We start from the raw sequence: 15,000 nt of genomic DNA, 5'->3' as shown, positions 1-15,000 counted from the left end.
GGACCCCGGTTTGCCCCGGGTGCGCACCTCGCGTGCACCTTGGTGCGCACACCTTGGCTGGGTTGCGCGCCCTGGTGGGCACCATGGTGCGCACCAAGGAGCGCTCCGAAGTGTGCTCCAAGGTGCGGCGTGCACGAAGTCGGAGCCCGGTTTGCCCCGGGTGCGCACCTCGCGTGCACCTTCGCCGCGGTGGGCACCATGGCGTGCACGAAGTCGGAGCCCGGTTTGCCCCGGGTGCGCACCTCGCGTGCACCTTCGCCGGGGTGGGCACCTTGGTGTGCAGACCTTGGCTGGGTTGCGCGCCCTGGTGGGCACCATGGTGCGCACCAAGGAGCGCTCCGAAGTGTGCTCCAAGGTGCGGCCTGCACGAAGTCGGAGCCTGGTTTGCCCCGGGTGTGCACCTCGGGTGGGCACCTTGGTGCGCATGCCTTGCCTGGGCTGCGCACCAGGGCGGGCTCAAGATGGCACCCGCGTTCCTTTTTTTTCACTATCTTTCAAAACGGAAATTTTAAAATCTCATTTTTTTTTGCCTTTTTCTGGAAATTAGTGAAGGCAGCGCATCAAAGGTGCGCACCTCGCTGCCCACCACGGTGCGCAACGCCGGTGGGCACCCGGGAGTGCTTCGAAGTGTGCTCCAAGGTGCTGCATGCACGTTGTCGGAGCCCGGTTTGCCCCGGGTGCGCACCTCGCGTGCACCTTCGTCGGGGTGGGCACCTTGGCTGGGTTTGCCCCGGCTGCGCTCCGAAGCGGGGTTATTGGAGCGCCGCCTCTTTTTTTGTCGGAGCGTTTGGTGGGGTTTCTCGCATTGGCTCTTCCGAGGCCCGGTTGCCACCCTGGCGCGCACGAAGTCGGAAGTAGGGTTAATTGCCCGGGTGCGCACCTTTGCCAGGGTGGGCACCTTACCTGGGCTGCGCACCAGGGCGGGCTCAAGATGGCACGCGCGTTCCGTTTTTTTCACTATCTTTCAAAACGGAAATTTTAAAATCTCCTTTTTTTTTTGCCTTTTCTGGAAATTAGTGAAGGCAGCGCATCAAAGGTGCGCACCTCGCTGCCCACCTTGGTGTGCTCTGAGGTGCGCACCTGGGAGCGCTACGAAGTGTGCTCCAAGGTGCGGCGTGCACGTTGTCGGAGCCCGGTTTGCCCCGGGTGCGCACCTCGCCTGCACCTTGGCCGGGGTGGGCACCTTGGCTGGGTTTGCCCAGGGTGCGCTCCGAAGCGGGGTTACTGGAGCGCCCCCTCTTTTTTTGTCAGAGCGTTTGGTGGGGTTTCTCGCATTGGCTCTTCCCAGGCCCGGTTGTTGGGTGCGCTCCCACCCTGGCGCGCGCGAAGTTGGAAGTTGGGTTAATTGCCCGGGCGCGCACCTTCGCCAGGGTGGGCACCTTGGTGCGCACACCTTGGCTGGGCTGCGCACCAGGGCGGGCTCAAGATGGCACCAGCATTCCCTTTTTCTCACTATCTTTCAAAACGGAAATTTTAAAATCTCGTTTTTTTTTTGCCTTTTATGGAAATTAGTGAAGGCATCGCATCAAAGGTGCGCACCTCGCTGCCCACCTTGGTGTGCTCCGAGGTGCCCACCACGGTGCGCAACGCCGGTGCGAACCCGGGAGCGCCCCGATGTGTGCTCCAAGGTGCGGCGTGCACGAAGTCGGACCCCGGTTTGCCCCGGGTGCGCACCTCGCGTGCACCTTGGTGCGCACACCTTGGCTGGGTTGCGCGGCCTGGTGGGCACCATGGTGCGCACCAAGGAGCGCTCCGAAGTGTGCTCCAAGGTGCGGCGTGCACGAAGTCGGAGCCCGGTTTGCCCCGGGTACGCACCTCGCGTGCACCTTCGCCGGGGTGGGCACCTCGGCTGGGTTGCGCGCCCTGGTGCGCACCAAGGAGCGCTCCGAAGTGTGCTCCAAGGTGCGGCGTGCACGAAGTCGGAGCCCGGTTTGCCCCGGGTGCGCACCTTCGCCGCGGTGCGCACCATGGCGTGCACGAAGTCGGAGCCCGGTTTGCCCCGGGTGCGCACCTCGCGTGCACCTTCGGCGGGGTTGCGCGCCCTGGTGGGCACCATGGTGCGCACCAAGGAGCGCTCCGAAGTGTGCTCCAAGGTGCGGCGTGCACGAAGTCGGAGCCCGGTTTGCCCCGGGTGCGCACCTCGCGTGCACCTTCGGCGGGGTTGCGCGCCCTGGTGGGCACCATGGTGCGCACCAAGGAGCGCTCCGAAGTGTGCTCCAAGGTGCGGCGTGCACGAAGTCGGAGCCCGGTTTGCCCCGGGTGCGCACCTCGCGTGCACCTTCGCCGCGGTGGGCACCATGGCGTGCACGAAGTCGGAGCCCGGTTTGCCCCGGGTGCGCACCTCGCGTGCACCTTCGCCGGGGTGGGCACCTCGGCTGGGTTGCGCGCCCTGGTGCGCACCAAGGAGCGCTCCGAAGTGTGCTCCAAGGTGCGGCGTGCACGAAGTCGGAGCCCGGTTTGCCCCGGGTGCGCACCTCGCGTGCACCTTCGCCAGGGTGGGCACCTCGGTGCGCACACCTTCTCAATGTTTTCTTGCCTTTTCTGGAAATTGGTGAAGGCAGCGCATCAAAGGTGCGCACCTCGGTGTGCTCCGAGGTGCGAACCCGAGAGCGCTCCGAGGTGCCCACGAAGTCGAAAGTCGGGTTAATTGCATTGTTTTCCCCGGGTGCGCTCCGAGGTGCGCAACATCGGCGCGCACCAAGGAGGGCTCCGAAGTGTGCTCCAAGGTGCGCACGATGGCGTGCACCTCTGGTGCGCACGATTCGGAGCTCGGTTTGACCGGGGTGCGCACACCTTGGCTGGGTTGCGCACCTTTTGTGCGCTCCAAGGTGCGCACGAAGTCGGAGCTCGGTTTGCCCCGGGTGCGCACCTTCGCCAGGGTGCGCACCTTGATGCGCACGCCTTGGCTGGGCTGCGCACCTTGGTGGGCGCCATGGTGCGCACCTTTCGTGCGCTCCAAGGTGCGCACGAAGTCGGAGCTCGGTTTGCCCCGGGTGCGCACCTTGGTGGGCGCCATGGTGCACTCCGAGGTGCCCAAGATTGGTGCGCACCAAGGAGCGCTCCGAAGTGCGCTCCAAGGTGCGCGCGAAGTCGAAAGTTGGGTTAATTGTCCGGTTTGCCTCGGGTGCGCACCTTGCGTGCACCTTCGCCAGGGTGGGCGCCTTGGTGCGCACACCTTGGCTGGGCTGCGCACACCTTGGCACCCGCGTTTCCTTCATTTTAAATTTTTTTTTTTTACAATCTCTCAAGTGGGAAATTCTATAATCTCAACTTTTTTTGCCTTTTCAGGAAACTTTTGAATGGAGCGCATCATTGGTGCGCTCCGAAGTGTGCTCCAAAGCTCTCTCCAGCTGCGTGCACCTGCCCCGGCCGCGCACCCGGCCCCGCCCAGCTTCGCTCACCTGTCCCGGGCGTCTGGTGCGGAACCTTAGAGTAAGAAACATCACCGTGCACCTTGGCCAACGTGCGCGACTCGACCGAGCGCGCACTGGCCGAGGTGCACACCGATTTCACCTGGGTGCGCGCGCAGCACCTCGGGCGCACCGGGGTGCGCGCACAACGCCCGGGTTGCACCGTGGCCTGTGTGCTCGGGGCGCCTCGGGTGCGCGCTCGGTGTCGCCCCCGCGCGCGCGGTAGTGCGGGCAGCGCACCCCGGCCCGGCCCGGCCCCGACGAGAACGCAAACGGGCAAAAGGTTTATTCAAATAGCATTGCGACGCCCGGCGAAAAACTAAAAAAGGGTGCAACACCGGGACTTCCCGGGAGGTCACCCATCCCAGTACTACTCCGGCCCAAGCGCGCTTAACTGCGGAGTTCTGATGGGATCCGGTGCACTAACGCTGGTATGATCGCACCCGTTATGAGCTTGTCGCAGTGTGTACTTAGCAAACCGCGACCCACGTGCGAATCCACCCCGGCCACCCACCCCCGTCGAGGTGCACACCCTCCCTCGCGAAGTGCGCCCCGTTCGCCAAGTGTGAGCCCTGCCCGGGTGCGCGCACCTTGCTAGGGCGTCGGGTGTGCACCCGGCCCGGCCTACGTGCGTGCACCTGGAGGGGGCGTCGTGTGCGTGCAGTGTCCCGTCTGCAACGCGGTGCCCACACACCACCTCGGGCGCAACGACCTGCGCTCACATGTGGGCCGAGTGCACCTTGGTGCATGTTCGGGGCGCCTCGGGTGCACGCTCGATCTTGCCCCGGTGCACCAAGGCGCTCGGTTTGCCCCGGGTGCGCACTTGGTGCAAGGTGGGCACCCAAAATAGGGATCAAGCACCAAAACACAAGTTTCGGGATGCAAAATGGGACCCAAGGACCACAAATGCGTTCCAAGACCCATGATGGGTCCACGAGAACAAAAATGTGTTCCGAGACTTAATAAACAAATATTGGGTTTTAGGAGAAGAAACATGCTCTGATGCCCAAAACGAGAATCGACCCCGAAAAGGCCACAGGCCAAAAGTGGGATGCGAGACAAAAAAAAATGGGACCCGAGGACCAAAATTGGGTTCCCAGGTCGAAGACAGGGCAACCGGACAAGAAACGACCTCTAAGGCTCGAAATGAGTCCCGACGACTAAAACTTGACAAGAAGCACCCATCAGGCACCCAACTCGACACCCATGGGATGCCGACCCACCCGGGCTTCCACCTAGCACACCTTGGCACCCACCCACCCTCGCACCCAACCTCGCACCCAACTTAGCACCTTTGAACCCACATTGGCACTCACCCTGACCCTGGCACCTTGGAACCCACATTGGCACTCACCTTGACCCTGGCACCCACCTTTGCACTCACCTTGGGACCCACCCTGGCTCCCACCTCGGCACCCACCCAGACACCCACCTTGGTTCCTTGGCACCCACCTTGGATCCTTGGCACCCACCCCGACACCCACCTTGGCACGCAACTTGGCTACTTGCCACCCACCTTGGCTCCTTGACGCCCACCCCGACAACCACCCCGTGACCTACCCTGGCTAGGGTTGGTGCACACCCACCCTGGTGCCCACCTTGGCACCCACCCTATGACCCACCTTGGCACGCACCTTAGTACCCACCCCGTTACCCACCCTAGGACCCACCCCGTGACCCACCTTGGCCAGGGTGGGTGCACCCACCCTGGTGCCCACCTTGGCACCCACCCATCCTAGCACCCAGCCTGTGACCGGGCTTGGAACCCAACCTTGCACCCGCACCCGTCTTGGCCAGTGTGGGTGCGCACCCATCCTGGCACCCACGTTGTGACACACCCTTTAACCCACGCACCCTAGCACCCACGTTGGCACCCACCTTGGAACCCAACCTAGCAACTTGGCACCCACCCCGTGACCCACCTTGGCATCCACCATAGCAGTCGCCGACTTGGCACCCACCTCGGCACCCACCTTGACACTTGTGGACCCACCTTGCCACTCACCCTAGCATCGACCCATCCTAGCACCCACCCTGGCACCTTTGCACCCTAGCACTCACCCATCCTAGCACCTAACCTGTGACCCACCTTGACACTCACCCTCGCACCCACCTTGGAACCCAACCTAGCACCCACCCACCCTGACACCAACCCTAGCACCTACCCACCCTTGCACCCACCCTGTGACCCATCTTGGCACCCACCCATCCTACCACTCAACCTATCACCCACCTTCTCACCCACCTTGGCATCCACCTTAGCACCCACCCACACTGGCACCTTGGCACCCACCTCGGGCAAGGTGGGTGCACACCCACCCTGGCACCCAATTTAGAACCCACCGAGCATGTTACCCACCTTGGCACCCACATTGCAGCCCACCCTAGTACCCACCCTATGACCCACATTGGCATCCACACCCTAGCACCCAGGCACCTCGACACCCGCCTTGACACCCACCCTAGCACTGAACCTGTGACCCACCTTGGAACTCACCCTAGAACCCACCCACCCTGTGAACCACCTTGGCATCCACCTTAGCACCCACCCACCTTGGCACCCACTCTAGCACTCACCCATCCTAACACCCAACTTGTTACCCACCTTGGCACCCGCCCTCGCGTCCACCTTGAAACCCACCCTAGCACCCACCCACGCAGGAGCCCACCTTGGCACCCAACCTAACACCCACGCATCCTGGCACCCAACTTGTGACCCACCTTGGAACCCACCCTAGTACCCACCTTTGAACCCACTATATCACCAACCCACCTTGGCACCCACCCTATGACCCTCTTTGGAATCCACCCTAGCACGCACCCACCCTGGCACCCACCATGGAGCGCACCCTAGCACCCACCCACCTCGGCACGCACCTCAACACCCACCTTGGTGTGCGCACTGCGCCAACCTCTCAAAGACCCTATGTGGTGCGCTCCAAAGTGTACACCTTTGGTGCGCTCCAAGGTGCGCACCTTTGGTGCACACCGAGGTGCACACCAAAGTGTGCACCGAGGTGAGCACCAAAGTGCACTCCAGGGTGCACACCAAGGCGTGCACCTTTGGTGCGGTCAATGCAAACGAATTCGGAAGTTGGGGTCGATGTCCTAATCGCTGCTGCAGACTACACGTATGAGAATCGGACAAATAGCTTTATATAGGGGAGGTGTTGCGTTTGATGGGTCGACTCCCCTGGTTGTGTGCACTGCACCAACTTCAAAGACCCTGTCTTGTTTAAGAAGTCAAAAGTTGGGGTGGATGTCCTAATCATTGCTGCAGTCTACGCATGTATGAGAATCAGACAAATAGCTTATATAGGGGAGGTGTTGCATTCGGTGGGTTGACTCCCCTGGTTGTGCGCACTGCGCCAACCTCAAAGACCCCGCATAGCAGAAGAAGTCGGAAGTCGGATTTTGGTGAGCACCAAGGCGTGCACCTTTGGTGCGGTCAACGCAGACGAATTCAGAAGTTGGGGTGGATGTCCTAATCGTTGTTGCAGGCTACACATGTATGAGAATCAGACAAATAGCTTATATAGGGGAGGTGTTGGGTTTGATGGGTCAACTCCCTTGGTTGTGCGCATTACGCCAACCTCAAAGACCTTGTTTTCGTTAAGAAGTCAAAAGTTGGGGTCAATGTCCTAATGGCTCCTGCAGGCTACACATGTATGAGAATCGGACAAATAGCTTATATAGGGGAGGTGTTGGGTTTGATGGGTCGACTCCCCTGGTTGTGCGCATTACGTCAACCTCAAAGACCTTGTTTTCGTTAAGAAGTCAAAAGTTGGGGTCGATGTCCTAATTGCTCCTGTAGACTACACATGTATGAGAATCAGACAAATAGCTTATATAGGGGAGGTGTTGGGTTTGATGGGTTGACTCCCCTAGTTGTTCGCATTACACCAACCTCAAAGACCTTGTTTTCGTTTAGAAGCCGAAAGTTGGGGTCGATGTCCTAATTGCTCCTGCAGGCTACGCATGTATGAGAATCAGACAAATAGCTTATATAGGGGAGGTGTTGGGTTTGATGGGTCGACTCCCCTGGTTGTGCGCATTGCGCCAACCTCAAAGACCCTGCATTGCGGATGAAGTCGAAAGTCAGAGTTTGGTGTGCTACAAGGTGTGGTCGAAGGTGCTCACCTAGGTGTGCACCTTTGGAGCACAGGAAAAGTGCCCTCCAAAAGTGCGCACCTTTGGAGTGCACAAAAGTGCCCTCCAAAAGTGCGCACCTTTGGAGCGCAGAAAAGTGCCCTCCAAAAAGTGCCCTCCAAAAGTGCGCACCTTTGGAGCGCAGAAAAGTGCCCTCCAAAAAGTGCCCTCCAAAAGTGCGCACCTTTGGAGCGCAGAAAAGTGCCCTCCAAAAAGTGCCCTCCAAAAGTGCGCACCTTTGGAGCGCAGAAAAGTGCCCTCCAAAAAGTGCCCTCCAAAAGTGCGCACCTTTGGAGCGCAGAAAAGTGCCCTCCAAAAAGTGCCCTCCAAAAGTGCGCACCTTTGGAGCGCAGAAAAGTGCCCTCCAAAAAGTGCCCTCCAAAAGTGCGCACCTTTGGAGCGCAGAAAAGTGCCCTCCAAAAAGTGCCCTCCAAAAGTGCGCACCTTTGGAGCGCAGAAAAGTGCCCTCCAAAAAGTGCCCTCCAAAAGTGCGCACCTTTGGAGCGCAGAAAAGTGCCCTCCAAAAAGTGCCCTCCAAAAGTGCGCACCTTTGGAGCGCAGAAAAGTGCCCTCCAAAAAGTGCCCTCCAAAAGTGCGCACCTTTGGAGCGCAGAAAAGTGCCCTCCAAAAGTGCGCACTTTTGGTGCGCACCAAGGCGCTGGTTCGGTCGTTGCAGGCGAGTTCGGAAGTTGGGGTCGATGTCCTGAGCGGAGGTGCAAACTACACAGGTGTCGGAATCGGACAAATAGCTTATATAGGGGAGGTGTATGCTTCGATGGGTCGACTCCCCAGGTTGAGCGCACCGCGCCAACCTCAAAGACCCTACGGTATGGATGAAGTCGGAAGTTGGGTCCGATGACCGATTCGATTAGTAGGTATGCTCATGAGGTCGGAATTTGGGTCCGATGACCTGCCATGTGCAGGAAGGCGAATGTTGACACTGTGCGTTGCAAGGTGCACACCAAGGCGCTGGTGCGGTCTTTTTAGTCGAGTTCGGAAGTTGGGGTCGATGTCCTGATCGGAGGTGCAAGCTACACAGGTGTGGGAATCGGACAAATAGCTTATATAGGGGAGGTGTATGCTTCGTTGGGTCGACTCCCCGGGTTGAGCGCACCGCGCCAACCTCAAAGACCCTACGGTATGGATGAAGTCGGAAGTTGGGTCCGATGACCGATTCGATATGTAGGCATACTCGCGAGGTCGGAATTTGGGTCCGATGACCTGCCACGTGCAGGAAGGCGAATGTTGGCACTGTGCGTTGCAAGGTGCGCACCAAGGCGCTGGTTCGGTCGTTGGAGGCGAGTTCGGAAGTTGGGGTCGATGTCTTGATCGGAGGTGCAAACTACACAGGTGTGGGAATCGGACAAATAGCTTATATAGGGGAGGTGTATGCTTCGTTGGGTCGACTCCCCGGGTTGAGCGCACCGCGCCAACCTCAAAGACCCTACGGTATGGATGAAGTCGGAAGTTGGGTCCGATGACCGATTCGATATGTAGGCATACTCGCGAGGTCGGAATTTGGGTCCGATGACCTGCCATGTGCAGGAAGGCGAATGTTGGGACTGTGCGTCGCAAGGTGCGCACCAAGGCGCTGGTGCCGTCGTTGCAGTCGAGTTCGGAAGTTGGGGTCGATGTCCTGGTCAGAGGTGCAAACTACACAGGTGTGGGAATCGGACAAATAGCTTATATAGGGGAGGTGTATGCTTCGATGGGTCGACTCCCTGGGTTGAGCGCACCGCGCCAACCTCAAAGACCCTACAGTATGGATGAAGTCGGAAGTTGGGTCCGATGACCGATTCGATACGTAGGCATATTGGCGAGGTCTGAATTTGTGTCCGATGACCTGCCATGCGCAGGAAGGCGGAATTTGGGTCCGATGACCGAGTTGATGGCGTGCCATGCGCAGAAAGGCGGAATTTGGGTCCGATGACCGAGTTGATGTTGATGGCCCGCCATGCACAGGAAGGCGGAATTTGGGTCCGATGACCGATTTGAAGGCGTGCCATACGCAAAAAGGCGGAGTTTGGGTCCGATGACCGAGTTGATATTGATGGCCCGCCATGCGCAGGAAGGCGGAATTTGGGTCCGATGACCTGACATACGCATGGAGTCCGACTCGGGGGCCGATGTTCGATTCGATGACTTGCATTGTGGGTAAAGTCGGAAGTTGTGGTCTTTGACCCGATTCGATGACCAGACTTCGGCTGCTTGAGAATCGGACAAATAACTTATATAGGGGAGGTAGTGTTCTCGAGCATCCTCCCCCCGTGCCCGTTTATGTCGATTGATGCTGGTGCTCGACTGGTTGGAGCGCTCGGATGCAAAAATCTTGCACCAGGATTTATCGATTGTGATGGACACGGCAAGTCTCCTGATTGCTATGCAGGAGCTCATCGTGAATCTCTATGCGGCCTTGGTATGGACTCGACCTGCGGAATGGTTCGGCAATGGTAGTCGCTCCAACACGTCCTTGCAATGGCCACAGAGGTGATTCGACTAGAGCTCCAGTCTAGCTTTTGGGTTGCTTGGCGGACTGGTATAGCCGCGATCGAGTTCCGGCCATGAACGTTTTAGATAGCTCTTGGGCTTTCTGGGACGGAAGTCGGAAGTTTGGGCTGTTGTCCGATTTGATGACCATTCTTCGGATGTGTGAGAATCGGACAAATAACTTATATAGGGGACTGTGTTGTCTCACGCAGCCCCCTCCGTGCCCCTCTATCTCGACCGATGTTGGTGCTTGAAAGGGTTGGGATCGCTCGGATTTATAAACGTGCACCACCATTTGTCGAGTGTGAGGGACGCGGCAGGTCTCCTAAATGCTATGCGGGCGCTCTCTGAGAATCTCTATCCGGCCTCGACACAGACTAGTCTTGCTGAATGGTTTGGCACTGGTAGTCGATCCAACACGTCGTTGTTGTGGCCGCCTAGGCGATTCGATTCGAGCCCCCGTCTAGCTTTTGGGTTGCTTGGCGGATTTTGCCCTATCCGCAAGTGAGCTCGGTCCCTAAACGTTCGAGAAACCCGATTGCTATGCGCCGACTCTCTTTCTTGCGAGCCTCCATCTAGCTTTTGGGTCTCTACGGAACGGAAGTCGGAATCTGGGACCGTTGTTTGATTCGACGAGGCAGACTACGGTTGTGCGAGAATCGGACAAATAACTTATATAGGGGAGGTGTTGACTGGAGCATTCTCCCCCGTGCCCCTCTAACTCGACCAATGCTGGCGCTCGAACGGTGGTAGCGCTCGGATTTTCATTGAGCGCCAGCATTGGTCGATTTAGAGGGGCATGCGAGATTCCCGAATGCTATGCGAGGGCTCTAACGGAAATGTCTATTGGTTTCGGTATGGATGCAATTGCGAGTGGTTCGGCAAAGGTAGTCGTTCCGATGCGTCCATGTCGTGGCCAAATCGATAATTCGATTTGAGCCCTCGTATAGCATTTGGGTCTCTCGATGTGATTCCGCATTCCAGTCCCTTTGGGCACTGCTTGAGCCGCATCCCAGGGGGTTCCCTTCCCAATAATCTGCCTCGCAACCCGATTGCTATGCGGTGAGGCTCCTCGGCCGCCTCGGAACTATCTGTGTATCAGACGCATCGCGGGATAAGGGGTTGGCAACGGTAGTCGCCCCAAGCGCGTCCGATGCTTGGACCATTCCGAGGCGGCCCTGAAGCCTCTTCCGTCTAGCCGTTGGGTCCTTCTCGCCGCATCCCTCGCCTCGCACCCCGATTGCTATGCGGTGAGGCTCCTCGGCCGCCTCGGAACTATCTGTGTATCGGACGCGTCGCGGGATAAGGGGTTGTCACTGGTAGTCGCCCCAAGCGCGTCCGATGCTTGGACCATTTCGAGGCGGCCCTGAAGCCTCTTCCGTCTAGCCGTTGGGTCCTTCTCGCCGCATCCCTCGCCTCGCACCCCGATTGCTATGCGGTGAGGCTCCTCGGCCGCCTCGGAACTATCTGTGTATCGGACGCGTCGCGGGATAAGGGGTTGTCATTGGTAGTCGCCCCAAGCGCGTCCGATGCTTGGACCATTCCGAGGCGGCCCTGAAGCCTCTTCCGTCTAGCCGTTGGGTCCTTCTCGCCGCATCCCTCGCCTCGCACCCCGATTGCTATGCGTTGAGGCTCCTCGGCCGCCTCGGAACTATCTGTGTATCGGACGCGTCGCGGGATAAGGGGTTGTCACTGGTAGTCGCCCCAAGCGCGTCCGATGCTTGGACCATTCCGAGGCGGCCCTGAAGCCTCTTCCGTCTAGCCGTTGGGTCCTTCTCGCCGCATCCCTCGCCTCGCACCCCGATTGCTATGCGGTGAGGCTCCTCGGCCGCCTCGGAACTATCTGTGTATCGGACGCGTCGCGGGATAAGGGGTTGTCACTGGTAGTCGCCCCAAGCGCGTTCGATGCTTGGACCATTCCGAGGCGGCCCTGAAGCCTCTTCCGTCTAGCCGTTGGGTCCTTCTCGCCGCATCCCTCGCCTCGCACCCCGATTGCTATGCGGTGAGGCTCCTCGGCCGCCTTGGAACTATCTGTGTATCGGACGCGTCGCGGGATAAGGGGTTGTCACTGGTAGTCGCCCCAAGCGCGTCCGATGCTTGGACCATTCCGAGGCGGACCCGAAGCCTCTTCCGTCTAGCCGTTGGGTCCTTCTCGCCGCATCCTTCGCCTCGCACCCCGATTGCTATGCGGTGAGGCTCCTCGGCCGCCTCGGAACTATCTGTGTATCGGACGCGTCGCGGGATAAGGGGTTGTCACTGGTAGTCGCCCCAAGCGCGTCCGATGCTTGGACCATTCCGAGGCGGACCCGAAGCCTCTTCCGTCTAGCCGTTGGGTCCTTCTCGCCGCATCCCTCGCCTCGCACCCCGATTGCTATGCGGTGAGGCTCCTCGGCCGCCTTGGAACTATCTGTGTATCGGACGCGTCGCGGGATAAGGGGTTGTCACTGGTAGTCGCCCCAAGCGCGTCCGATGCTTGGACCATTCCGAGGCGGACCCGAAGCCTCTTCCGTCTAGCCGTTGGGTCCTTCTCGCCGCATCCCTCGCCTCGCACCCCGATTGCTATGCGGTGAGGCTCCTCGGCCGCCTTGGAACTATCTGTGTATCGGACGCGTCGCGGGATAAGGGGTTGTCACTGGTAGTCGCCCCAAGCGCGTCCGATGCTTGGACCATTCCGAGGCGGACCCGAAGCCTCTTCCGTCTAGCCGTTGGGTCCTTCTCGCCGCATCCCTCGCCTCGCACCCCGATTGCTATGCGGTGAGGCTCCTCGGCCGCCTTGGAACTATCTGTGTATCGGACGCGTCGCGGGATAAGGGGTTGTCACTGGTAGTCGCCCCAAGCGCGTCCGATGCTTGGACCATTCCGAGGCGGCCCCGAAGCCTCTTCCGTCTAGCCGTTGGGTCCTTCTCGCCGCATCCCTCGCCTCGCACCCCGATTGCTATGCGGTGAGGCTCCTCGGCCGCCTTGGAACTATCTGTGTATCGGACGCGTCGCGGGATAAGGGGTTGTCACTGGTAGTCGCCCCAAGCGCGTCCGATGCTTGGACCATTCCGAGGCGGCCCCGAAGCCTCTTCCGTGTAGCCGTTGGGTCCTTCTCGCCGCATCCCTCGCCTCGCACCCCGATTGCTATGCGGTGAGGCTCCTCGGCCGCCTTGGAACTATCTGTGTATCGGACGCGTCGCGGGATAAGGGGTTGTCACTGGTAGTCGCCCCAAGCGCGTCCGATGCTTGGACCATTCCGAGGCGGACCTGAAGCCTCTTCCCTCTAGCCGTTGGGGCTTTCTCGCCGCATCCCTCGCCTCGCACCCTGATTGCTATGCTGTGAGGCTCCTCGGCCGCCTTGGAACTATCTGTGTATCGGACGCATCGCGGGATAAGGGGTTGGCAGTGGTAGTCGCCCCAAGCGCATCCGATGCTTGGACCATTCCGAGGCGGCCCTGCAGCCTCTTCCGTCTAGCCGTTGGGGCCATCTCGCCGCATCCCCCACCTCGCACCACGATTGCTATGCGGTGAGGCTCCTTGGCCGCCTCGGAACTATCTGTGTATCGGACGCATCGCGGGATAAGGGGTTGTCACTGGTAGTCGCCCCAAGCGCGTCCGATGCTTGGACTATTCCGAGGCGGCCCTGCAGCCTCTTCCGTCTAGCCGTTGGGGCCATCTCGCTGCATCCCCCACCTCCTCGGCCGCCTCGGAACTATCTGTGTATCGGACGCATCGCGGGATAAGGGGTTGGCAGTGGTAGTCGCCCCAAGCGCGTCCGATGCTTGGACTATTCCGAGGCAGCCCTGCAGCCTCTTCCGTCTAGCCTTTGGGGCCATCTCGCCGCATCCCTCGCCTCGCACCCCGATTGCTATGCGGTGAGGCTCCTCGGCCGCCTGGGAACTATCTTCGTATCGGACGCATCGCGGGATAAGGGGTTGTCACTGGTAGTCGCCCCAAGCGCGTCCGATGCTTGGACTATTCCGAGGCGGCCCTGTGGCCTCTTCCGTCTAGCCGTTGGGGCCATCTCGCCGCATCCCCCACCTCGCACCCCGATTGCTATGCGGTGAGGCTCTTCGGCCGCCTTGGAACTATCTTCGTATCGGACGCATCGCGGGATAAGGGGTTGTCACTGGTAGTGGCCCCAAGCGCGTCCGATGCTTGGACTATTCCGAGGCGGCCCTGCAGCCTCTTCCGTCTAGCCGTTGGGGCCATCTCGCCGCATCCCCCACCTCGCACCCCGATTGCTATGCGGTGAGGCTCCTCGGCCGCCTTGGAACTATCTTCGTATCGGACGCATCGCGGGATAAGGGGTTGTCACTGGTAGTCGCCCCAAGCGCGTCCGATGCTTGGACTATTCCGACGCGGCCCTGTGGCCTCTTCCGTCTAGCCGTTGGGGCCATCTCGCCGCATCCCCCACCTCGCACCCCGATTGCTATGCGGTGAGGCTCCTCGGCCGCCTTGGAACCATCTTCGTATCGGACGCATCGCGGGATAGGGGGCTGTCACTGGTAGTCGCCCCAAGCGTGTCCGATGCTTGGACCATTCCTAGGCGGCCCTGAAGCCTCTTCCGTCTAGCCGTTGGGGCCTTCCCGCCCCATCCCTCGCCTCGCACCCCCGATTGCTATGCGGTGAGGCTCCTCGGCCGCCTTGGAACCATCTGTGTATTGGACGCATCGCGGGATAAGGGGTTGGCACTGGCAGTCGCCCCAAGCGCGTCCGATGCTTGGACCATTCCGAGGTGGCCCTGAAGCCTCTTCCGTCTAGCCGTTGGGGCCTTCCCGCCCCATCCCTCGCCTCGCACCCCGATTGATATGCGGTGAGGCTCCTCGGCCGCCTTGGAACTATCTGTGTATCGGACGCATCGCGGGATAAGGGGTTGGCACTGGTAGTCGTCCCAATCGCATCCGATGCTTGGACCATTCCGAGGCGGCCCTGCAGCCTCTTCCGTTTAGCCGTCGGGGCCTTCCCGCCGCAT

At 60.1% G+C, this 15,000-nt stretch overlaps 1 non-coding gene across 1 annotated transcript; it reads right to left on the bottom strand.

Annotated features, from left to right (window-relative positions):
• Positions 1–3,736: 3,736 nt before the first annotated feature.
• On the bottom strand, positions 3,737–3,855 carry LOC131870014 (5S ribosomal RNA). Its single transcript, XR_009368382.1, has one exon. It is a non-coding gene; the product is annotated as a 5S ribosomal RNA (ribosomal RNA).
• Between the last annotated feature and the right edge of the window lie 11,145 nt (positions 3,856–15,000).

This window comes from Cryptomeria japonica, unplaced genomic scaffold, assembly GCF_030272615.1.
Source record: "Cryptomeria japonica unplaced genomic scaffold, Sugi_1.0 HiC_scaffold_279, whole genome shotgun sequence".
NCBI classification, from domain to species: Eukaryota; Viridiplantae; Streptophyta; class Pinopsida; order Cupressales; family Cupressaceae; genus Cryptomeria; species Cryptomeria japonica.
This window is presented reverse-complemented; position numbering and strand designations above follow the sequence as displayed.